At 37.9% G+C, this 26,786-nt stretch overlaps 1 protein-coding gene and 1 pseudogene across 3 annotated transcripts in view; one reads left to right on the top strand and one right to left on the bottom strand.

The window, feature by feature from the left end:
• TMEM150C (transmembrane protein 150C) overlaps window positions 1–26,786 on the top strand; it is a 69,951-nt gene that overhangs the window by 14,189 nt on the left and 28,976 nt on the right. The window contains exon 2 of one of the 3 annotated variants that reach the window (XM_072623959.1): window positions 18,517–18,742. The exons of the other annotated variants lie outside the window; for them this stretch is intronic. The gene's annotated coding sequence lies outside the window, so the exon portion shown is untranslated. The remainder of the gene's footprint in view (window positions 1–18,516; window positions 18,743–26,786) is intronic. 3 annotated transcript variants of the gene reach the window in all.
• LOC140514008 (mitochondrial genome maintenance exonuclease 1 pseudogene) lies at window positions 5,539–6,560 on the bottom strand (annotated as a pseudogene).

The following is a 26,786-nucleotide window of genomic DNA, read 5'->3' as shown; positions in this document are numbered from 1 at the left end:
CTTTCAAACACAAGAATCAAGAGAAGCATGAAAAGGTAAACAGCAAAGAGAAATCATAAGGGACTTACTAAAGTTGAACTGTTTACATTCCTACATGGAAAAACAATATTTCTAACTCTTGAAACTTTTTTCAGTATCTGGGCAGTTGGTGGGATTGCACACACACACACACACACACACACACACACAGAGAGAGAGAGAGAGAGAGAGACAGAGAGACAGAGAGACAGAGAGACAGAGAGCACAGGGTGAGTTGAACAGGACGGGATCATATCTTAAGAAATGAAATTAAGGGGTGAGAGAGAAATATATTCGGAGAAGAAAGGGAGAAATGGAATGGGGCAAATTATCTCTCATAAAAGAGGCAAGTTAAAGACTTTTCAGTGGAGGGAAAAAGGGGTGAGGTGAGAGAAAAAACATGAAGCTTACTCTCATCACATTTGGCTCAAGGAAGGAATAAAATGCACACTCATATTGGCATGAAAACCTATCTCACAATACAGGAAAGTGGGGGAGAAGGGGATAAGCATGGTGGGGGGATAATGGAAAGGAGGGCAATGGGAAGAGGGAGCAATTTGAAGTCAACACTCTGGGGAGGGACAGGGTCAAAAGAGAGAATAGAAGAAATGGGGGGCAGGATGGGATGGAGGGAAATATAGTTAGTCTTGCACAACACAACTATTATGGAAGTCAGGGTGGAGAGGGAGGGAGGAAGAGAAGTTGGAACTCAAAGTTTTAGGAACAACTGTTGAGTATTGCTCTTGCATACAACTAGGAAATGAGAAATACAGGTAATGGGGTATAGAAAGTTATCTTGCCCTACAGGATAAAAGAGAAGATGGGGAGAAGGGAAGGGAGGGATGTTAGAAGGGAGGGCAGATTGGTGATAGGGGTAATTAGAATGCTTGGCATTTTGGGGTAGAGGGAGGGGAGAAATGGGGAGAAAATTTGGAACTCAAAATTTTGTGGAAATGAATGTTGAAAACTTAAATAAATTTAAAAAACAAACAAAAATCTTAGTCAGTTATGTATTAATCATGTAATAAACTTTAGTCAATCATGTAATAAAGATAGGATCTGCTGTGGAATTTCACTTGTGAAAGTTTGCCTGTTCCCTGCTTATGCCCTCAGAGAAGATACCCTCAAGCCACATATAGATATTCCTATATAAATTTTGGGGAAGTTGGTGTCTAGGTTAGTAGTTAGCAATGCTCTCTTAAATGCTTTATTACTAAAGTTGAAGTTTTTTTTTCCTTGTGTTTGGTACCTTGCCCTTTTTCAGATAGCTTGTGAATACATCTATCAAAATCCTCATAGTGTGTGTGTATATATATATATATGGGACAGACAGTCCAAATGGGCAGTGAATTTGGTCCAGAATTAAACATGAGCAGGAGAATAGGCTGGATATCCTTGAGGAAATCACAGAATTCCTTTAATGGTCCCAACCTGTCCTAGAAACAAAGACCCATCTTTTTACTATTGATAGCTTAACACTGGTATTATATGTCTGTGATTTCAAAAGAACTGGAAGTTCATTACAGATGGCAATGGAAGTGTGCATAGTGGGTGTGAGTAATCCAAGGAACTGATTTCCTAACTCGTAACTAAGTGCCTAATAAAAAACTTAGAAGAATTATAGTTATGTCTTTGAGGAAAATTGTGATTGAAAAAGGCAGCCTGGGAAGGACAAGCACAAGGGACAACAGCTTCCTGGTCCTACTGGCATCTTCATAATAACAAGAGAAATCAAGAAAGGTCCCCAACATGACACCCTGTGACAAACATATGGGGACCATATATGAGAGTTTCACAGGATGGGCATCCATGATTGTGTTATAATCTGTATCATTGGAAGTAACATCCAAACTGATGAGATCAGAGATGTATTTGGGTGTCTATTCATTTTTAGTCTTATAATTTGTATTTTTTTCCATTGTTCTGACAAGTTGATGGTCTGACTGTGTACAAATAGTTGATTTGGAAATGACTACCACTTTAGCAACTAGTCACTTCTTATCTGGTAAGACATAGTCAATTTCATTTGAGGGGGGCGCATTTTGACCCCTTCTTGAAGAAATATTCATAATGTATAAGTATGAGACTTCAAGGTAGTCTTAAAGTTTTTGGCTTCTTTTGTTTCTTAATTCTGAACCATGTTTTCCAACATTTTCCACCAACTTCTCCTATGCCCATCTTTGTATCTAAGAGGTTTCAGGTTCCATGTCATCTGGTTTCCTTTATAGTGAGAATGTGATGACATGAGATTTTACACCTTCCTAACATACAGCAACATTTAGATGGGTATTCATTTCCATGGGAAGCTTGAGGTCATTAAAGGAGTTTTTCACTTTCTGAAACATTAAACAAAAGGGCAAAAGCAAGACAGGTGGCCCAGTGAACAGAGTGCTGGACCTGGAGTCAGCAAGACGAGTTCAAATCTGACCTCTGACACTTACTAACTATGTGACCCTGGGCAAGTCACTTAACCCGTCTCAGATTCAATTTCCTTATCTGTAAAACACAGGTGATAATAATAGAACCTACCTCCAGGGTTGCTGGGAGAATCAAGAGATAATATTTGTAAAGCACCTGTCAAACTTCAAGTTGCTATATTAATGCTAACTCTTAAGTATAATCCTAGCATAGCAGTCCATTCGAAGCTAGATTACGCTCATTTACAGATGCACATAGATTTCAGGGGCAGAGTGGGCACAAACTAGTAGAAAGGCACAGAGCAGGGAAACCAATGTGTCTGGGGCAACTCAAAACCCTGCATTGTATCCCTTGATGTCCTTGATCTGCTTAGAGAACGGTCTTCTTTAGGAAAGAGTTCCTTCCCCACTCTTCTTCAAAATTTCTCTGTTCTCCTGTAGGATAGGGTCACTTCTTAGCTTAATGATACTCTCAGACTGTTGCACAGCTAACAGTTACATAGAATTTTAAGGTCTGCAAAGTGCTTGATACGATGTAAAATGATATTAAATTATAAAAACTGCTGAAGCTGCTACAAGGTCTTTTGGTGAAAACAGAGAACCTGAGCACGGGGTCTGCAGAGCAATTACTCCCATGGCTGGTTTCTAAGGTAACAGCTTTAGCTGTTGTAGCAAAATGGTCTGGAATCAATAGAACTATTCAGAACTCGCTAAGGTCTGAGAGGTTTCTGCATCTCAAGCCATAGGTAGAAGTAAAAAGCAAGGCAGACAAACGTCTGAGGAGTTCCATCTTTCAAACTGTAGGGGATCGTAAAGAACTCACCTTTCCCCATTCTGCTCTTTGCCAGCTTTTATGCCAATTCTGGTCTTGGTTGGGTTTGGACCAAAGCAACTGCTTCCCTCTCAGCCTCTGCTTCTCTATCTGTTCATCCTAATGGACTTGCCTTTTGTGTATCTGCATCTTCCGTCTCCTTGACTTTGATCACTGAATCTCAAAGCAGGATTTCTTGTTGTGAAATGACTCGCATCTGCACCTTAGGATAACACACCAGAACTCACATTTCTGCCCTACCCAGCATGAATAGGCAATATAAGTTGTCCCATATTTACCCAGAAACTCTTGGTAAGAGGTTTCCTAGGTATCTGCACAACAGTTTCATACAAATGAACTGCTAGGAAAGGAAACATTTTGGACATCTTTGCTTCTTATGGGTTGTTTTCTCTCAGGTTCTCTAAGTACTTTTCCCCTGAGATGCTATTTTCTCTAAGATCCTTTCAAAACTGTTTTTCCCAAGTATTTTTCCCCTAGAAGCTGCTTTTCTCAATGATTCTCACACTTTCCCACACTCCTTTCAATACATAAAAATACTCAAGTAAGAAAAGAGCAGTAGACATTCTTTATGTAATTCTCTCCAAAGAAGTTCCATAATATTCTGGTGAAAATATCACAATGTATTCACAAACAGAAGATCTGAAGAAAGTCCTCATCCATAGGGAATCACTCTCTAACTTGGACTCCCTGCTAGATTCACAAGAGTGAATACCTGTAATGAGTATCCGGCTTCTTGTGTTATGCCTTACCTCATGTTTATAATCAGAGGGTCATTGAACAGTGCTATTTCTGTTATGTCTTTCCAGGAATCTTGATGCATTATTCTACTGGTTTTGCTATTTGGCAGGGAGATGTGCAATATAGCCTCCAACAAATTAAAAATTAATATCATCCAGAAAGAGGTGCATGATGGGTGTGAGTAGACTGTAATGTATAACCAGGAAGAACATTGAAGAACAGGAAAAAAATGTCAGCAAGGAAATGGATGATAGGAAGATAAGATAGGCTGATCAGGTATTGGGGGCAAAGGATGACAGGTGTATACCCAGAGTGCTTCCTTTAATATCAGGAGAAAGTAAGGAAGGTCTCCAACACACTGCAGTGAGTGAAGCAACAAGTATTTTTACAGCATCCAGTACGTGCCAGGCATTGTGCTAAGTGGTGAGGATGCAAAAAGACAAAAACAAAAAAACAAAAAAAAACCCCTAACAATCCCTGCTCTCAAGAAGCTCACAGGAAACTGGTGCTCACTATCTGGTGAGCTTAAGTGAGCAGGCAGACAAGCACAATGCAGGTTGGGATGGAATTGAGTGGTGTGGAATTGGTATCTTTAAAGGAGGTTCCTAAAACAATCCATTTGAGTATGTCAAGATAGAAATGATTCATTTCCATGTCTATTCAGTGATCACTGGACAAGGAAGGGTCTGAGATATAGAGTACCGACACTTAAGTCAATGCCTACGGACAAGTTGTGCTCCTTGGTGGGTTGATTGTTGTCCTTCATTCCTCAAAGAGGACCAAAATTATATCAGTATGTTAGCGTCACATTTCAGTGTCCAACTGTGGTTAATCAGACAAATATGAGCTCAAAATGTTCTCCCACAGGTCAGGCACAAATAGTCCATGTAAACTTTTGGGGTGGATTATGTAAATTTGCCTCAGAATTTCCTTTTCTTTTTTTTTCACAGTTTACAAGTTTTATTATTGGTCGTTGTAGTTGGGGAAAATACAAATGTTACCTAGGCACAAGTTTTGTTCACTAAATTCTACCAGCAAAGATTTCTTTAGCTCCTACATTTTGAGCATATTAGGAAATAATCCCTTCATGCTCAGAATGAAAATGACATAAAAAGTTTTAAGACATAGTCTAAGACTAACTAGAATCTTTGTCCAATCTATTTTCTTTCTTCACAGGGAAATAATGATTGCCATATTAACACAAGACAAAGTGATGCAGCTGGTTTTTCTTGTATTGATGGACAGCCTTTCAATTGAAAAGTCTTCTGGATTTCCATTCATTCATTTGCAGTGAAAAAATTGGGGTGCCATATTTTCACAACTAAAAATAAATGATACCATTGCCAGTGATAATGTGGTGGCCATTATCAACACTTTAAAAATTCAACATTTAAGCATTACCACTTTTTGATTTCATTAGATCTCAAAGGGGGGCATGGGTTGGAGGGAGTACCCCTGTCAATGAGGTCACAAAGCATCCTTTCCCCTAAACTACAAGAAAGGATAAACTGGCCTTGAACAGTATCCTGTATCCTAGTCTAGATTCGGGGTAGTTTGCTTCTTTTCTTTTTTCTATGTATTTTTTGAGTCAATGTAGCCATTTGGACCAGTATTGGGAACAGAGCTCTGAGTCCATGAAATGTGTGTGAGCAGGGGATCCATCTTTGTAGGTCACCACAATTAAACCACATTGAACCTCAAAGTTATAGTTGGCATCATGGTTAATGGCTCCAACATATGCTCCCACTTGTAAAGAGTTGTCATATGTGCTCTGGATAAATGGTTTTGGTTTCTCTGATGTCTTCCAATCAATCACACACAGCTTATCCCGATGTTCTGCTACACGGTCCATTAGGTTCACGTACTCAAGGGTCTCAAGATGAACTGCACTTTCTAGAGCTCTTACTCCATTAATGTCATTTAGAACATGCTGTTCACTTGCTCCATAGCCAGAGCTAATTATTTTTTCATCTAATTCTTTAATTGTTCTTGGGATGAAAGCATGGCTTCTAAACCTTCCTGGAAGTGTTTCCCTTACAAAAAGATGTCTGAAGTATATCCTGCAAAGTATATCCTGCAAAGCCATCTTCTCCCAGCTCCAGAATCATTTGCTGCTTCCACCTCTCTAGATTTAAGATTTGTTTTGCTGTCATGGTTTGCTGAAGAATTGGAGTAACACTAGGCATTTTATTCTTCTGTAAAAATGTTTTCAAAGGAACTCAGTTACAGTGTTTGATCCATTTCTTTTTTCTGGATTGAGAAGAACTGGTTTTTTTGTGTAACTTTTCGTCCTGATTCTTGCTCTTGGGTCTTAGATTTACTCACAGGTCCATGTAATAAATCATTTTCTTGCAATAACAATTCTGGTGTCTGAGAATAAATTTTGGTTGATACAATAGAATATATTAAATTAATTTTAGTCACCTTCTTGATAAGGTTTTTTTCTTCTGGCTACAAAAGTAACATGAAGTAGAGAAACCTTCAGAAGGAGCTAGTTCTACAAAGAACCTATTTGATCTTCCAAGCTTCTTGCATATGCTTGATAGTGACTGCATTTTTTTCTTCCTGAATTTTTAAAATTAAATTATTTTATTTGTTTCCAGTGTTCTAGAATCACTTCTATATATCTTAGATCTTTTTCTTCTTCCTTTCCCTCCTTCCCCCCTCCCTCCCTACTCCCTTCCTGAGACAGCATACAATCTTATATAGGTTCTACACATACGTTCCTATTAAATACATTTTCGTCTTAGTCATGTTGCATAGAAGATTTAAAATGAATGGGAGAAACCATAAAACAAAATAAAACATAATCCAAAAGAAAATGGTCTGATTCAATCTGCAATCCACTTCCATAGTTCTTTCTTTAGATGTGGAAGGCTTTTTGCCTGGAGTCCACTGGGAATTTTTTAAGTCCCTGCATTGCAATGAAGTACGAAGTCTACCAGAAAAATTCCTCACACACTGTGGTTGTTGCTGTGTACAAAGTTCTCCTGGTTCTGTTTCTTTTACTCAGCATCAGTTCATGTGACTGCATTTTTTAGCCTCTAAATTTACATGGAGTATAATCTGGTCCAAAGTTCTCCCTCTTCTACTTCAAATGTCAATGAGGTTTGGGGAGGTATCCTTTTGTGGGCCACAGCCTTTTGAAAGCTCCTCGAGTGCCATGATGTGGTGGGCATCAGCTCCTGGAATTTGTTTTTAATTTAATTTTTTATTTGTATCTTGATTAACAGTAACAAACACAATTATTTCCATGTAGAAAGAACAGAAGAGGAATGACCATAAAACCACCAATATCTATTGTGTATATTTTGGGGTTTTTTTCAGATGTATAACTAATACAGCTTGGTGGTCCCAAGTTTCTCCATAAATTCCTTTGAGCTCCTCTTTTCTCTAAATAAAATGTTTTATTGATACTCTTTTCTTTCTCTTCTTAGGCATTGTTGTCCTTTATCCTCCATAAATTGCACACACACACACACACACACACACACACACACACACACACACACTAAAAACCCTCCCTCATAGCAAATACACATAATCAAGCAAAAGCAATCTATACATTGGCAATATTTTTCTCAGTTTGCACTCCTTTTCCATCACTTTGCGGTCAAGAGATAGAGAGGATGACCCATCATTGTTCTCCTAGCGTCATGGTTGATCATTGCATTGATCAAAGTTCACAAGTTTTTCCAAGTTGTTTTCCTTTACAATATTGTTGCATAAATTAATCTCCTAGTTCTGCTCACTTCACTCTGTATCAGGTTATTCAGTTGTTCCCAGATATCTCATCATTTCTTAAAAGGTAAAATGACATTACATTCATATATCATATGTCCAACTGTTCTTCAATTATTGGGTACCCACTTTGTTTCCAGGTCTGTGCTAGAACAATAACGGATGCTACAAGTATTTTTATACATACAGTTCCTTTTCCTCTTTCTTTGACCTCTTTGATATATACTACTAATAATAATATTGCTGAGTCAAAGAATATATGCACAGTTCAGTGAATGTTGGGGACATAGCTTGAAATTGCTTTCCAGAATGGCTGTGACAATTCATGTCTCCACCAATAGTACAATAATGGATCTCTCTCCACTCAATTTGAATTTCTCTTATTTTCAGTAATTTGGAGCATTTTAAAAAATATAGTTGTTGATAGCTTGGATTGTCATCTTTTGAGAACTGACTTCAGATCTGGTGACTTATCTACTGGTGGAGTGGTTCTTATTCTCATATTTGAATCAATTTCCTTTATAGCTTGAATATCAGACTTTCATCAGAAATTACTTCTGCTAAGATATTTTCCCCAGTTAACTATTTTCCTTCTAATTTTACTATGTTAATTTTGTTTGTACAAAAACTTTTCAATTTTATGTACTCAGAATTGTCTGTGCCTGCCAACCTGTAATCTCATCTATCCCTTGTTCTGTCAAGAATTCTTCCTCTATTCCTAGCTGTAAAGTTATTGCCTTCCCTGATCCTATAATATGTTTAGAATGTGAGATCCTTTAGGTCAAAAATCATTTGGAACTTATTTGTGGTATATGGTGTGTGACCTTGATCCAAAGGTAATTTTTGCCAATCTGCTTTCCAGTTTTTTGAGCAGTATTTTTTTGGCCAGTTTTTTGTCCTTGTCATCTAGTTAGTGACCTTAGATTCATCCAAACCTATGTTGCTGTTTGCTTCTGCATTTTGTGTGTCAAATATATTTATTTTTATCTGATACCAAATAGTTTAATGATTAATTCTTTATACTGTAGTTGGGGATATGATACTGGTAGCTCCCTTTACTTCATACTTTTTTGTTTAGTCCTTCAATTTCTTGACCGTTTATTATCATTTTGTCTACTTCTATAAAGTAATCTTTTTGTCATTTGATATGGCACTCAATCTGTAAATCAATTTAGGTAGCATTTTTATTTTTAATATATTTGTACAGCCCACTCATGAGCAATCGATGTCTCACCAATTATTTAAGTCTGTCTTTATTTTCACATTTATTTATCAGGTTTTTATTATTTAGCAGATGGTCAGTTTTGTAAATGTGCTATGTAAATGTGCTATTATGTAAATGTGCTAAGCAAGGTAAATATACTTTGTTATTGCCATTTAGTAATCACCAGAGATCTATCATCTCTAAATTTTCTAAAATTCTATTCAGGTCCTTGATTTTTTTCTTCTTTATATTTTTGTTAGATTAGTCTAGGTCTGAATGTGGAAGGTTGAGATCCCCAGCTACTATAGTTTTGATGTCTATTTCTCATTCCAATTTGCTTAACTTTTTCTTTATGTTTCTAAATGCTATGCCTTTTGGTGCATATTATTATATATTGATATTATTTCACTATCCACGGTGCCTTTAAATATGTAATTTATCTGCTTATCATTTTTAATTATACTTGTTTTACTGTTGCCTTGTCTGGGAACATTTTCACTCCCCCTCCCTTTTTCAGTTTGCCTAATGCCCTATACATTCTGTTTTGACCCTTTCTTTTAAATTTGGTAGATTCTTATGTTTCAAGTGTGTTTCTTACGAATAACATGTTGTTGGATTCTACTTTAATGAAAAAGCATCGCTTATTATATTTATAACCTTCCTTGTTTTTAAGAAACCCTGTCCTCAGTATAATTCTAACTTGGTCATATTGTATAATCTTTCTAATACATCGTTGTAACATATTTGTTACTATTTTATTTGAAATGTTGAATCAATATTCACCAGGGATATTGGTTCATAGTGTTCTGTCTTTGCTTTATCTCTCCCCAGTTTAGGTATAAAGACTAGTTTCAAAATTTCATATTTTTTAGAAAAAGATTGGAAGTGTGCCTTCTTTGCCTTTTGTTGTAAACAGCTGATATAATATTGGATTTAACTGTTCTTGGAATATTTGATAAAATTTACTTGTAGATCCATCTGTCCCTAGAATTCATTTTTTCTTTGGGAGTTTGTGACTTCTTGAATTTCTTTTTCTGATATTGTATTATTTCTTAAATAATCTATTTCTTCTTTTGTTATATATTTTTATGTTTTATATTTTTGAGTAAAAAATATTTCCTCGAAGTTATCAGTTCTGTTGACTGGGTGAAATAGTCATATAACTGTAATCCCTAATTCTGGAGAGACTGAGGTTGGTGGATGACAGCAGCAGTATGGTGAGCTCTGGGGAGTAGGGGACCACCAGTCTGCCTATGGAGTGGTAAAACCTGGACAAATCCCAGATCAGAAGCAAAATAAGTCAGAGTTTCTGTGTAAATCAGTAGGATCAGGTCCATGAATGACTGAAAGACACACCTGAAAGACACAGAGACAGAGACAGGGAAACAAACTCAGAGAGATACAGAGACAGAGAAAATAAGAGCATATTCTTGTGGGCATCTAAACTCATCATGTCCAAATTAGAACTCATTCTATTTACCCCCAAGCACAACACTGTTCGTAACTTTTCTATTTCTATTGAGGGCATTACTACCCTTTCTGACACACCGGTCCTCAAGCCCAGGGTTGTCTTCAATTCTTCCACTTCCCCCACTGCCCTTATCCAGTCAGTTGCCAAGTCTTGTCGTATTTTCCTCCACCATGTCTCTCATATTCACCACCTTAGTCCAGTCCCTGATCACTTCTCACCTAGACTATTGTAATAGCTTCCTAATTAGTCTTCCCTTGCTTTTCTGTCTTCCACTAAGTTTCCAAATCAATATTCTCAAAAAGCATAGGTCTGACCACATCACTCCCCTGCTCAAGAAGTTTCAAGATTTTGCTCTTGGCCCAGGTTGGTGGCAGTGTCCAAGGAGAGAAGGGGTAATATAGAAAAATAAAGGTAGCCTTTTTAAAAATGATGACAGCACTTCAATATACTTTGCAAATATTATCTCATTTGATACTCATAACAATCCTATAGGTGAAATTATTGTCTCCATTTTAGAGATGAGGATAGAGGTTAACTGACTTGCCCAGGGTCACACAGCTAATACGTATCTGGAGCTAGACTTCAGCTTAGCTTTTCCTAACTCCAGGTTCAATACTTTATTCACTACACCATCTAGTTGTCTATTATGATACTTTCAGGGCATTTTCCCAATAATCAATGATTAGATCAAAGAGTATTATTATTTTTGTAATATTTACTATGTATCAACAAACAGCTATGAGGTGCAGCAGATAGTGCTAGGCTTGGGCTTAGGGACTCTGCATTCAAATCCAGCCTCAGATGCTTGCTAACCATTCATCTTGGGCAAGTCACTTAATTTCTCCGTGCCTCAGTTTCTTCATCTGCACAATGAAAATAGTAGTAGTGCCTACCTTGCAGAGTTGTGAGGATAGAATGAGATAATGTTTGTAAAGTGTTGTTATTTTTATTATTATTATTTAAGTACTTACTGTGTGCCAGGTTGTGATAGGAATAATTTCCTAATGCCCCACCCCCATACAAATCAGACTAGGTTTTCCTTAAAAGGTATCAAAGCTGTCCCAGAGATTTTACTGGCTCAGGAGATTAAAGGCTTGGACTAGTAACATCACTTCTTGGTCAACTGAGGATAAAACAAACACACAGGAATCTCCAGCATCTCTTTGAGTCTTGGCTGGCAGACCTTAATGAGACCCTCGGAGACAGGGAAGCTTATGTCAGTTGAATCTGCTCAATGTACTAGATAAACATCCTTGTTGAACATCCTTCCTCTGCCATGCTAAGTAAATCTCCTTTTCAAAAAGAGTTAAATATTGAACCTAAACTACCAGGGAGCTAGCTTGAGTCAGGAGTAACCTAGAACACAGGTACTATGCTAGGTTCTGGGGTTACAAAAACAAAATTGAAACAGCCCCTACTCTAAAGGAGTTTACATTATAGCTAGAGGAGATAATATTTATATAGAAAAGCACCCACATGCACCCCCCCCCACACACACACACAACAGATACAAGATAACTTGGAAATTTTGTGGGAAAGATGCTAGGTGAATTGGGAAAGGCTTTGATAGAAAATGATAGATGGACAACAAGCATTTATTAAGCTCTTCCTATGTGCCAGACAGGCAGGTAGGTGGCACAGTGGATAGAGCACTGGACTTGGAATCAGGAAGACTCATCTTCATGAGTTCAAATCCAGTTTCAGATACTCACTAGCTGTGTGACCCTGGGCAAGTCACTTAACCCTGTTTGCTTCAGTTTCCTCATCTGTGAAATGAACAGGGAAAGGAAAGGGAAAATCACCCCAAGGTCTTTACCAAGAAAACCCAAAATGGGATCACAAAGAGTCAGACATGATTGAAAAATTGTTGAACAAATGGTCTCAGTTATCCCACCTGTAAAATGGGGATAATAATATTACCTACCTCCCGGCATTGTTATAAGATAAAATGAAATAACATTTGTAAAGCACTTTGCAAACATTAAAGGTCTTCATATGGGCTAGCTTTAAATATTGACCTCATTCCACTTTTTATAGGGTTTTTTCTTTTATCATTATTATTATTTATTTATTTGTTTTTAGATTACGACATTCATTTCCACAACATTTTGAGTTCCAATTTTTCTCCCCATCTCTCCCCTCCCCTCACCCCATAACACCTTGCATTCGAATTACCCCTTCCTTCAATGTACCCTCCCTTCTATCATACCCCACCCTTCCCTTATCCCCACCTTCTCTCTTTTCTTGTAGGGCCAGATAGATTTCTATACCCCATTACCTGTATTTTTTATTTCCCAGGTATATGCAACAACAATTCACAGCATTCATTTCTAATACTTTGAATTCCAACTTCTCTCCCTTCCTCCCTCCCCACCCATCCCCACTGAGAAGGCAAGCAATTCAATGCAGGCTATGTATGTGTCGTTTTGCAAAAGACTTCCATAATAGTCATGTTGTGTTAGACTAATTATATTTTCCTCCATCCTACCCTGTCCCCCCTTTATTCTATTCTCTCATTTGACCTTGTTCCTCCCCAAAAGTGTTTACTTCTAGTTACTCCCTTCTCCCATTTGCTCTCCCTTCTATCATCCCCCTCACCCCGCTTATCCCCTTCTCCCATACTTTCTTGTAGTGTAAGCTAGATTTTCATACCAAATTTAGTGAGCATGTTATTTCCTCCTTAAACCATATGTGAAGAGAGTAAGCTTCACTTTTCCTCTCTCACCTCCTCCCTCTTCTCCTACATTGAAAAAGATTTTTCTTTCATGAGTGATAATTTGCCCCATTCCATTTCTCCCTTTCTCCTCCCAATATATTCCTCTCTCACTCCTTAATTTTATTTATTTTTTATAGATATCATCCCTTCTGATTCAACGCAACCTGTGCTCTCTGTCTATGTGTGTGTGTGTGTGCATGCGTGTGTGTGTGTGTGTGTGTGTGTGTGTGTATAATCCCTCCACCTACCCAAATACTGACAAAAGTCTCAAGAGTTACAGATATTATCTTCCCATGTAGGAATGTAAACAGTTCAGCTTTAGGAAGTCCTTTATGATTTCTATTTTTTGTTAACCTTTTCATGTTTCTCTTGATTCTTGTGTTTGAAAGTCAAATTTTCTCTTCAGTTCTGGTCTTTTCATCATGAATGCTTGAAAGTCCTCTATTTCATTGAATGACCATTTTTTACCTTGAAGTATTATACTCAGTGTTGCTGGGTAGGTGATTCTTGGTTTTAATATCAGTTCATTTGACTTCTGGAATACCATATTCCAAGCCCTTCAGTCCCTTAATGTAGAAGCTGCCAGATTCTGTGTTGTCCTGATTGTATTTCCACATTATTCGAATTGTTTCTTTCTAGCTGCTTGCAGTACTTCCTCCTTGACCTTGGAACTCTGAAATTTGGCCACAATATTCCTAGGAGTTTTTCTCTTCGGGTCTTTTTCAGGAGGTGATCAGTGGATTCTTTCAATATTTATTTTGTCCTCTAGTTCTAGAATATCAGGGAAGTTCTCCTTGATAATTTCATGAAAGATGATGTCTAGGCTCTTTTTTTGATCATGGCTTTCAGTTAGTCCCATAATTTTTAAATTATTTCTCCTGGATCTATTTTCCAGGTCAGTTGTTTTTCTAATGAGATATTTCACATTGTCTTCTATTTTTTCACTCTTTTGGTTTGGTTTTGTAATTTCTTGGTTTTTCATAAAGTCATTAGCTTCCCTCAGCTTCCCTCTCATTTTTAAAGAACTATTTTCTTCAGTGAGCTTTTGAACCTCCTTTTCCATTTGACTGGTTCTGCTTTTTAAAGCCTTTTACTCCTCATTGACTTTTTGGACCTCTTTATCCAATTAAGTTAGTCTATTTTTAAAGGTGTTATTTTCTTCAGCATTTTTGGGGCCTCCTTTAGCAAGTTGTTGACTATCTTTTCAAGCTCTTCCATGGCTTGAGCCCATTGCATATTCATTTTGGAGGTACTGGAGGCAGAAGCCTTGACTTCCTCTGACAGTATGCATTGTTCTTCCTCATCTGAAAGGATGGAAGGAAATACCTGTTAACCAAGAAAGTAACCTTCTATGGCCTTATTTTTTTCCCTTTTTTGGGCATTTTCCCAGCCAGTTACTTGACTTCTGAATCCTCTGTCAAAAGGAGGGTCCTAGTGCTCCTCCTCACCCCAGGACCAGACTCAGGGCTGAGGTTCAGATCAGCTGTTCAATTCCCCCAGGGGCTTTAGACTGAGTGCTTCATGAATAGATGCCCACTGCTGCCTCCCACCCCTGCTGCCACCGCACCACCCCTGCTGCTGCCACTGCCTAGGGTCAATGGTGGGGGGGACCCTGCTCCCCTCTTGCCCAGTTGGGAAAGCCCTCTCACTGACCTTTGAAGCTTTCTTTGGTGCTTGTGGGTTGAGGGATCTGAGACCCTCTTTGCTGGGGATTCTGCCCTGGAGGCCTGTTCTAGTCCTGTTCCTCCTGGTGCTGAGCAGCCAGGACTGGGCTCTGCTCTACTTCATGTCTCGTGGGATAGACCTTTCCTGTCAGCCTTCCAGGTTACCTTTGGCTGGAAATCTCTTTCACTCTGCTGTTCTGTGGCTTCTGCTGCTGTAGAATTTGTTGAAAGTCATTTTTTACAGGTATTTTGAGCTGTGGGGAGAAAGCTAGCATATGTGCATCTTTCTACTCTGACATCTTGGCTCTGCCCCTCGGAGTTTCTCTTTAGTTAAGGCCAACTTCTCTATCCTTCTAAATACTGGCTCCTTCCCAGATAATTACAAACATATTCATGTCTCCCCATTCTTCAAAAAGCAATTTAAAAAAAACTTAAGTTGAGCCACCAAGAAACTAAGTCAAAACCTGGAAATTCCTGTAACAGGAAGTCTTAGTCACCTCTTCCTCCAGCTACGGGATCAATTGCTGTTTGTTTCTTTGTCTCTCATCCTACCGGAAATCACTGAAGTATATATGTTGTAAGATGTGGGTCTAAACCCCTTTCTCATCAGATTGCCATCTCCAAATGTCCAGTTTTTAAATGGGTCCTTTCACTGTTTTTTCTCTTCTCTAGATTGATCACTCACTATATATTTCATATACACTTAAGGGCATGTCTGATGTATCTTTTCTATTACATTGATCTGTTTATTTCCCCTCCCCCCCCACCTGACAGTTTTGGTAATAATCTTTTCTCCCCTCCACTTTCTTACAGTTTTGCTGTCTTCCTTTATGCATTTCATGATGATTCTGTCTTGTTCTACGAAGCCTCCTGGTGCTTTGAGCACTATTGTCGCATTCTTACTGCGACTTTTGACGAGGTTTCTTGACTTTCTGAATCGTGCTTATGGCTGGTTAAATGTAGTCTTTGTTCTCAGCCTGTTTGCGCAGGATTAACTCCTACATGATTCTTCCCATGACCATTCTTTGCCATCTTTCAAAAATCAGCTTCCTCCCTTGTCTGATTATGGGACAGTCAGACTCCGTGATAAGAAATGGGCCATCATCACCCCAGTGTGGGCACCTTCACACCCTAGCATTGAAGATTGCCCAGGTAAAGCTGGAGATGTGCTGCCCTCTGCTGGTCCTTGATTAGGGTGGGAAGCAGGTAGCATCTGCAGGTGTGGAGCAAACTCCATAAATCCCAAGATTCTGGGATTTAGGGTGCTTGCTCCCAGATGTCTCCTGAGGAGAAAATGAGACTAGGGACTTTGCACAGCCCTTCCTCACTTAAATCCAATTCATTTGGGAGTCACGACATCGCCTTCCTCTTTGAAAACAAAGGACAAACAAACAACGCTACCACACCTGAAAAGTGATGTGGAAAATAAGAAAGTGACAGGCAAGATCCCTGGACTTTGAGTCGGGACACCTGGATTTAAACCGTAGTTCTGACACAAATTGTGCGATCAGGAAGCGCCTGTATTAATGAGTTTCCTCATCATAATAAAATAAGGATAGCAATAAAATGAGGCTAGCAACATTTGTGCTCCTCACCTCATGCGGTTCTTGTCAGAAAAGCACTTTATAAGAAAATCTTAAAGGCCTATATTAATGTGAGTGGAGTTTATTATTTTTTTTTTACTAAATTTATCACTTTATGATATACTACTATCTTTTATTATCCTCTAATCGTTTCTGAGTGTAAGATTTGTCTTGCCCATGAATCTAAGCACCCTGGAGGGATAAGGGATCACATAACATGTTTATTTTGTTCACTGTTAACTCACCAATGGCATAGAGCACAGTAGGAGGCACATTTTTAGGAAATGTTGAATAAACACTTGCTGACTTGAATAAAAAGTGGAAATGTGGGAAAATAACTGATAACTAGAAGTATGAATAGAATAATTTTGCATATATACATATTTGCATCTAAGGGTAACCATATCTAGGGTGGGGGTGGGGAGAGGGAAAAAAAAGAAATTTACATGATAACTTTTACACATCTAAAAGCAATAATAATTTGTACATAATACATTTATAGTTCCATGTGCAATCACTTTTGTCATACTATGTTATAGAAATATTTGTTTTATTCCATATATTAAAAATAAAATAAGTTTTAAACAATTTAAATTTAAAAAATTTAAATAAAAATAAATAAATGAGAAAGAAAATTAAAATTTGTCAATAGTAGTTCAATCTCTGATTTAGGAATCTAAGATCATCCATTGTTTCTGGTGCTGACCTGGACTAGATGGTCAGGTGCAGGAACCAATGAGACTTTAGAAATGCAGGCAAAGGTTTAAATAGGGGTTGGTGTAGATATAATTGCTTATTTTTAAATAAAGGGGATGGGTTGGAACCCAGAGAAGAAAAGTATTTAAACTACCCATTTCTGTTCTCACCAGAACAATTTTTTTTCATTTTTGTTTTTGCACAAACAAAGTGAATGCTGTTAGTCTAAAAGAGAAAGTGATAACTTCGAGGGGAAAAAAATCTTTGTAGTAAGTTTCTCTGACAGAGGACTCATCTCTAAGGTGCATAAGGAACTGAATGTCTAAGTCTAAGAACCCCAAATTTAAAGATGGTACATGCATTTTTGGACATGGCCAATGTGGGAATTATTTTGCTGTATGGTACATGTTTATTACTATTTAATTTTTTCTTTAATCCGGGCAGCAGGAGAGATCATAAATGCTTATAAATTAAGTCATTGCAACTATTCATTGTTTGTTAAATGACAGTATTGTTTGCATGCCCTGTCTATTGTTTAGCACACTCTTGGTACTCAGTGCCTTAGTGTAACCCCCTTTGCCACACTTGCAGGTACACTGTCCCTATAATAAATAAAATAATAACAATTAACATTTATTCAGTGCTTTAAGGTTTGCAAAGCACTTCATATGCATTGTCCTAATTTATCCTCCCATCAACCCTGGAAAGTAAATGTTGTTGTTATCCCCATTTTATAAATATGGAAACTGAGGCAGAGGTTAAGTGACTTGCCCAGGGTCATACAATTAGTTAGTATCTGAGGCAAGATTCAGACTTAGTTGTTCTGGACTCAAGTCCCTTAGGAATGGGAAGTAGAAGGGTTCTTAATTGGTGGCAGAAGCTGCTTCACCCTGGATGGATACAGAAGGGGCAGGAAGGCTGAGTCCTTCACTGCTCCTGGAGGCAAGTTACTACTAAATTGTGTTTCCAGATCACTCTTGGTCATCCCAAATGCTTCTGTATCCTCTGTCCTTGGCTAGTGTTGCAGGTCATGTTCAAATAGCCTTCGATCTCCTTAGCCTCTCCTGCAACTGCCTGTGATGCATTCTTCCCACACTTAGTGGGTGTACCAGCATCTTCAAGGTCATACTCCAGAGCACCTAGAAACTCTGGGAAGTCTTTTCCAAGCTGAATATAAGGCCCTTGAGAATTCAGAGATTCTTGGAAACCTACCCCAAATAGCAGGCAAGTGTGTCCCGAGTTTCCACAGTAACGTCTCTGGATTTAGCAGATTACATTTGCCAGACTACACCTGAATCTTTCTATGTGCCTTGCACAAAGGGGTCAGGTTACCGTTGCTGTGGAAACCACAGGTCTGAATTCTCTGATTACGAGAGCATGTGAATTTTCTCTTTTCTCATTGTCTTACAACCTCTTATTAACATTTATTTTTGGAGACTCCTAATGAAGCTGGGCATATGAAAGGTCACAGAAGAGGCCAGTCTCCCATATACAACCCAGTAAATGTGTCTAAAAGGACATGAGACAAAGCAACACGCAATAACACTGAAGAAAAGAAATGGTGAGCCTCTGCATCTCATCCTGACCTACACAAGATGGCAGCCATAAGTCTTCCTGTGCTTGGGTTGCGAAAGCGGAGGTCGAAGCCAACAAGAACCTGAGGTAACCTGAACTCTGAGCAAGGATGAGTTGGGGAGGCTGGAAAGCAGTGTGATCTCTGGCCCCCAAGCATGTACCACCCAGACTCACAGAATTTATAATGTATTGACAAAATAAGGAGGGAATCAATCTTACAGGCTGCTCATCCATCTATGGTGTCCACTTGTCCACTCAACTCTCACCTGTGGTTCCAAGAAGCTGTACTATTAACAGCAGCCATCTCAGCAGATGGACTAAACCAAGGTAAGGGTGGTGGGAATTAAAATTGTCCAACCTACAATAAAAGAGACTGAGGCAGAGCTGTGAGCCCATTGCATTTTATTGAAGGGTCTATGGTCTCCTCTAATGAAGCGGACCCCATATCTTCCTCATGATCTAAGATGCCTCGTTCTTCCAGTACCTTGTTTTTAAAGGATTTAGTACCTAAATATGCAAAAAAGGCAAGGAGAAATACAGAATCTTATTGGTTGATAGACCTTGCTCTTGAGGGCCAAAAATGACATATTAGCAGGGAGAGAGGAGTGCCACAGTCTGGGTGAAGCCTGGGGTGTGTCCACTGATTAAGTGGCCATAAGATAGTCACTTGCTCATGTTGGACAAAAGAGAATGGTCTGGAGGTACAAAAATAAATCAGTGTACTTTCCAAAGCATCAAGGCATCCCACCTGGGCAGAGTTTGGATGTGGAATTTGAGTGAAACAGGATGGAGATATCCTTGTCAGCATTCTCATGGTTGTACAAGTGAACTTCATAACTGGTAAACAAATAGTGAACATTACCTCAAAGTTTGAGGTCCACTATACGATTTATGTAGAATATCAAACTGATTAATTCTGATTGGAATAGAATAGGGGTCTAAATGAATTATTTCTCACAGGGCCACCAACAGACCTTAGGTGAGATTGAAAGACAGAAGGCAAGGGTTAAAAAATAAAATTAGAACTCCTGATGGCAAAATGGAAGGAGAATAAATAGGCTATAAGAGAGATGGGACACATCACTCAACTAGTGTTAGTAGACTCCCTGAAAAAGAGCGGAGCAAACAAAATTAAATGATTCCATGAGACAACCAGAAATATTAGAACAAAGTCAAAAGATTAAAAAAATAGAAAATGTTAAATATCTTTTATCAAAAATGATGGGCACTGAAAATAAGTTAAAGTGTTAAGTTAACCTTAAGAATAATCAGATTTTCTGAAATACATGACCAATCCCTGCCCCAAAAAACCACCTGGTTCTCATATTTTTAGAGATCACAAAAGAAAACTACCTTTACCTATTTAAGCCAGCGGGCAATGTGAAAACAGAGAAACTCCATCTGTCACCTCCTGAAAGAAACTTCAAACTGAAAATACTCAGAAATGTCATTGCCAAAATTCAAAACTTCCAGGTTAAATAAAAATACTGCAAACCACTAGGAAGAAAGAGTTTGACTATGAAGGAACCACTGACAAAATCAGACTGTGATTCAATGATCTGATTACTTCAAAGGTGAGAAAACCTTGGGCTACTTTATTCTAAAAGGCAAAGGATAAAGATTTTTTGGGTAAGAATAACTTACCTGCAAAACTGAGTGAAATCCTTCAATGGAGAAAAATGGACCTTTAATGGAAGAGAGAACTTTCATGTATTTCTGATGAAAAGAGCAAAGCTGATATATTTGTCATACAAACGTTGGAGACAAGAAATCTAGGAAAAGAAATACATTGGAGAAACTGGAAGGAGCTAAAGGCTGATAAAATGGAGATAGAAGAAAAAGAAAGATGCATCTCTTCAGAATCCCACTGCCTTTAAAAATGAGAGCTAAGAAAGACAAGCACAAAACCAGCTAGATTTCTGGCAATTACTGAATGGGAACTGAAAGGGAAAAATGATAATATTCTCACTCCTTTGCAAAAATTGAGCATATCCTAGACCTCACAAACAAGTTCAGAAAAATCTTTTACTGACTACAATGCTTGCTAGAGATGTAACATACTGCTCTCCAGTGCAGCTTCCCAATGGAAGAGGAATTCCCCATAGTCTTCTTAATGCCAGGAACTGGTAGGAGTATCTTCCATATGTTCCTATCTGCAGATGGCTCCATGCTAACTCATCAAAGTTGAAACACTGAAGAGCTTTTAAAATGAGATCCATAATTATGTCATGAGCTTGGCATCACTAGCCCCAGAGAGATAACCAAGTCAATGAATAATTATAACAATCACTGGTCTTTGTGTGGGGCTCTAAGGTTGGCAAAGCCTTTTTCATGTTACCTCATTTGAGCCTCTCAACATCCCTACAAAGTACATGTCAGAGGTTTTATAATCGTTGTTTTACAGATGAAGAAACAAGTTCATAGTCACAGTAAAAGTCAAATGTGGAATCTGAACTCAAGTTTTACTGACTCCAAGTCCAGTCTTCTTTCCCACACATCTGGAGAATGACTGTTGTTCAGACATGATAGGTGTGGCAAATTGAGTGGCAGAAGAGGACTAGGTAGGACTGCCTTTGAGAAATTGTTCAGTATTTTTGATGAACCTTTATATCTCCCCTATCAGGAAGGCTCAATCAGAGATTGAGTGATGTAAAAGATGTTGAGACAGAGACAGAGAAAGACAGAGACAAATAGACAGTGAAGTCCTGAATTCCCTGATTATAGGACATGTGAACTCTCTCCTACCTCATTATCCCTGTGTTCCATTGAAAACCACACAAAATCAAGGCAATTAGCAAAAGGCCTCCACAGTATGTTCAATGGAGAATCTACAAGAGGACATAGGGACCAGCTTTGGGAAGGTATAGATGGGTTATAGTCTCCATCATTGTTGGGAATAGACCATCAATGAGATCACTGATCCACTCAAGTATTTAAAATATATATTACACTAAATGACATCTCAGATCCCTTCTAGCTCTAACATTCTATTATTTTAAGTTTCCTATCTAGTAAATGCTAATAAATATAAGCTTTTATATTTATTAGATATTTTTATATTTATAAGATGTTATCATCATCACCCTGAAATATAATTTGTTGAGACCAGATGACTTGAATCTATTTTGATTTGCTGCTTGTTTCTTATCTTTGGCTCTAATTCCATGTTTGTTCTAAATTATCCAATCTAAAAATAATTCTTCTTGATAGAAACAAAATGGAAATTGACTAACTCTCCCCTTTTTTCTCTTTCATTTGAAATTTTAATATGTGCATCTTTTAAAGAATCCAGTTTGTTCTTGATTTCAAAAAAGAAAGTTTTCTGATAATGTGAGTTATCCATAAGAGCAATGTACTGCCTTGAATGTTAGTAAGTTCCCTCTTCCATTGGAGATCCTCAAGTAGTACCACATTTTGGCCATGTTCTAATGTAGATTCCCTTCCAGGCATATACATTAGATGAGATGGTCATTAGGGTTCCCTCCAACGCTAAAATTCTGTGATTCACATGACACCAGTTGTTATGGGAACCTGAATTAACTCCTCTTTGTTTTTTTTAACCATAAACTTTTATAAGCTTTTTATAAAAGCTATCTTTATTATGCATTGAATCTTAACTTATTCTGGGATTTGTACTTCCCAACATTATTCTTTAGGGTTTTATGTTTCTCTTTTATATTCTTTTTCATTTCATACTCCTGCTTTGTATGCCCCTCTTAACTCTGAGCTCATCAGGGATCTCCCTGAGGAATCATTAAGGTTTCTTTATGTGTTCTTCCTTTGCTTCTCAGTTCCTACAGAAATCTGAGCTATCATCATCATCATCTTTACTATCCTTAATTCAGTGTTCTCTGCCATGCTCCCTTGTCCAAGTTTTTGGATTTATCTTACTGACATATGGCACTACTCTGCCTCCTTTTTCATTTAGAGTCATTTCTTTTGAAGAAGTGAAATCATAAGGTGTTGATTTTCTTTGAGAGAAATTGCCAGAGTTCAAGTTTGCTAATAACATCCTAATTTTGTGTTTTATTTACTTGATGGTGGATCTGGCATTCTTTAACCTTAGTGTTCTACCAGTAATTATTCTTTTTGCCTGATTTTGCTTCTAAAATCCATATATTTTTTCCCTGTGCTTAAAGACTCCAAGTCAAGTCAAGTCCACAAGCATTTATTAATCACTACTATGTACCTGTCATTGAGCCAGGACCAAGGATATAATAAAAGATAAAAATAGTCCCAGCATTCAAGGAGCTAGCTCCCAGTCTAATGGATGAGACAATATTCAAACCAACAAGATACAGGCAAGAGAAATTGGAGCATTCTCATAGGGTGGGCGTTAGCCTCAAGGGAGATTAGGACAGGTTTTTTGTAGAAGGTGAGATTTGCGGTTTAGACTTGAAGGGAGTCAGGGAAGCCAGAAGATGGAAATGAGGAGGGAGAACATTGCAGTCATTTTTTTTATTTTAACGTAGTGGTTTTAGAGTCATCAAGCTAGTCGTCTTGTTCTCATTGAACAGTACCTGTTGGCAGTGGCTCCTAGAAACCAAGTGTATATAACATCACGAAGCCTCAGTGTTCACTCTGGCACTTGTAGCTGTGACCAGATAGGACTATCGTAATGGCATTGCAGTCAATGATTTGGGGTCACCGGAATTTCCAGTTGAATTCATTATTCAGCCAGAAACACCCTTTGCAATGTGCTACCTGATGTACCACCAGTGAACGTTTGGCCATGTAAAATAATTGGTTATGGCAAATGTTCAGAAGAAAGGAAGTGAAGCTTCTACAGTCTTGAAGTGTGGTTAGATGTTGCCAGGATTGGAACTGACAATAATCTTTGTACCTGATTTCCATCCCTGGAATGTTGTGAGTACTAATGGAATTTAAGAGTCTATAAATCACTGCCGGCTCTATGGAAAAAAAGTATTGGCTCTGCATTGTGCTGGATCTTCTTGTGGTCTTTTTCCCTAGACCTATGGAGAAATAACCCTATTCCTCTGGGGAAAACTAGCTATTATTTGGTGCATTGGCATAGTAATTGATTAAATATTATATATGTATATGTACATATGTGTGTGTGTCCTATGCATATATGTGTGTATATTTGTATATACACATACTCAGTTATGTGGACCTGACATATGTGTATTTCAGTTACACTGAGAGACACCTCAGTTCTTTCATAGTACCAAATTCAGTAAATTACTATACCAGTACACTAAATAACAGTTAATTTGTGTGTATCTCTCTATATATACATACTGACATATTCTGTTAGGGGCTTACTTACCTAGCATGTTCGTCCTTTGTTGCTGAAGAGGACCATGCCATCAGAGAAATAATGACATGACTTGCACTGGACTTTGCTTTGAGTGAGGGAGGGCTGTGCAGGTCCCCAGCCTCACTTCTCCTCCAGAGCCATCTGAATCCAGTGACCAGATATGCATCAGGATGACTAGAGATGACCCAGGATGAGGCAGTTGGGGTTAAGTGACTTGCTCAAGGTCACATAGCTAATGAATGTCAGGTGTCTGAGGTGAGATCTGAACTCAGGTCTTCCTGACTCCTGCACTCGTGCTCTATCCACTGCATCATCTAGCTGCCCACTTACCTAGTAGGATTTAACTTAAGGAGAGAATTGCGTTGGTTGTGGTATTTTCACTATTAGAGATGTTTCAGAGGGCCAACATTTCATGTGACTTCTTGAATTCATTATCCTGTAGCTAGAGAAAAGAGAGGAAGAAAGGGGAAAGGGGAAGAAAATGGGGACAAGGAGACAAGAGAGAACAGTAGAACGTAGAAGAAGAGACAAGGAATGGCAATAGTTTTTGCCTATAAATGATAGACATGAAGGACATGATTATATAAAATTAGTGGCTGAACACAAAAGGATTCTCCTTATGGGAGAATTTGTTAGAAGAGGCTAATGAAAGTCTAGAATGTTGGTAGGAAGGAACTGTGGGTGGTAGGAGGAGAAGTGGGTGATGAAGAAACAAAATCAGTATGTACCGAGTGAGACTTAGGTTTTTCTTTTCCCTATAATTATTTTGCAATTGAGTGGATATGAATGCTAAGGGGTCAAGAAAATATTGGAGAAAAACCACTTTCTTCTCAGAAAATGCAGTACTCTCTTGAGCAACATAATCTAAAAGAAAAAACAAAAACAGAAGACAACCCACCAACTTCTAAATGCCTCTAAGCAGTTATTAAGGCTTTTAAGAGTCTGATTTAGGTAGGACTGCACCGTCCTTCAAAGAGGCTACAATCAATCTAAACAAAACCACGAGGCTGGAATTTCTCAGAAGGTCACCTAGAACATCTTTTCCCTCTGGGGTAAAAACAGAATTTTAAGAGGAAATATGGTAGATATGATAGTATTTTCTGGAATGTTCCTGATAGTGCTTACTATCAGAGAGCATGTAAATATTTTAGGAAAATAAAAATATATTATTAATGCCTATGTGCTCAGAAGGATTATTGCATAAAGATGATAACACTTAGAAACCATGAACTTGGGAAATGATCTACCCAGATTCAAAGAAAGAAAAGAGAAGGAGGAAAAGAAAGAGAAAAGGGAAAAGAGAAAGAGAGAAAATAAGTGAATGAATAAATAAGAAGAGAGAGAAATTAAATAAGTAAAATTAAATAGTTATAAAGGAGTAAAAATGAATGAATTAATAGGTAAAAAATAGAAATCAATAAGCATACAATAGATAAAGAAATATATAAAGGTATGTATACATGGATGGATATATACATATTAATAAGCATAAATATATCCCTAAAGAAATATGAATAAGAACGCACATATAAATACAAGTTAATATGATTGACAAAGAAATAAATTGTGTAAATGAATTTAGATTTACAAATACATGTATAAATATATTCATAAATAAAGCAAGAAGGAGACTTGTGCCAGTTTCAGAAGGGAACTTATGTAGGGTAGGGAACCAGTTCCGAATTAATTTCTTCTACTCCCCTCCAGCTACCCTTTTTCAAATGAAAAAATGCATGTGCCAGGGAGCTCAGTTCTAATACCTCTCAGAAGGAAAAGATGAACATTGAGGAAAGAGGGCATATCACTGAACAGCCAAAGCAGGGCCATGTCCGCAGGTAATAAAGAATCTTTCAAAACTTGCTTTGACTAATTTCTCTCCCTAGAAAAATTGGACATTAGCTAATTGATGTGGCACGGTAAGTTTTTATCAGCTGTGTCTCACAAAATTTTTGTTTTGGAGAATTCCCCCAGAAATATCAAACCTAAAAGTGTTCAGTAAATGAAGGAGAAACGAAGCCCTACCTTTGACTGTACTACCTTTGACATCAGACAACTTAGCTGCAGAACCAAGCAGTCATTTCTAGCTGTTCAGAATTTGGAATTAAAATATCTTGGCAGAATATTTCAAGAACTCACAAGCCTTTGTGGATGGTCAGTTATACCTGATCTTTTTTTTAATCCTTTTGAAAGCATTGGAGGGTAGCTTCTCTGAACTAATCAGCATCTGTGGTCTTAGGCATTTGGGTTCAAAACTTTCTCTGCTTAAGCAAAATGGAAAAGCCCCAAGGATGTCAGAACACAAAGGTATTAAGGAGAGGACCTGGTAGGAAGGCCAGCTGAGAGACTCTTGGAAGAGAAAGAATAGGAAAATATTAGCCATTCCAACTCCATCTCCAATTGGGTAGAACAAAGATCATGAGATTTGGGGGGGAATATTTATATTAGAGGCTAAGCAGCATTCCTAGAGTAATTTCCCCTTCCTCAACAAGCTAATGTTTTCCACTGGGTCAGATGGAATTACAAGTGAATTCTAGCAAATTTAAAGGCTCATGCTATGGAAATCATTTTCAAAAATAGATAAATTCCTTTTATGAGACAAATATGGTCCTGAAATCCAAACCAGGAAGGGGCAAAGCAGAAAAGGGGAACTAGACAATATCACTGAAGAATAATGATGCAAACATTTTAGATAAAATCTGCCAAAGAAATATATCCAAAAAATAATTTTCTATTACCGAGTCAGTCACACCAGGGATGCAAGGATGATTCAACTTAGAAAAATAGTTAGCATAGTTAATCATGACATCAACAAAAATAACAAAAGCACTTGATTATTTCTTTAGACACAGA

This window comes from Notamacropus eugenii, chromosome 7 (assembly GCF_028372415.1).
Source record: "Notamacropus eugenii isolate mMacEug1 chromosome 7, mMacEug1.pri_v2, whole genome shotgun sequence".
NCBI lineage: Eukaryota > Metazoa > Chordata > Mammalia > Diprotodontia > Macropodidae > Notamacropus > Notamacropus eugenii.
This window is presented reverse-complemented; position numbering and strand designations above follow the sequence as displayed.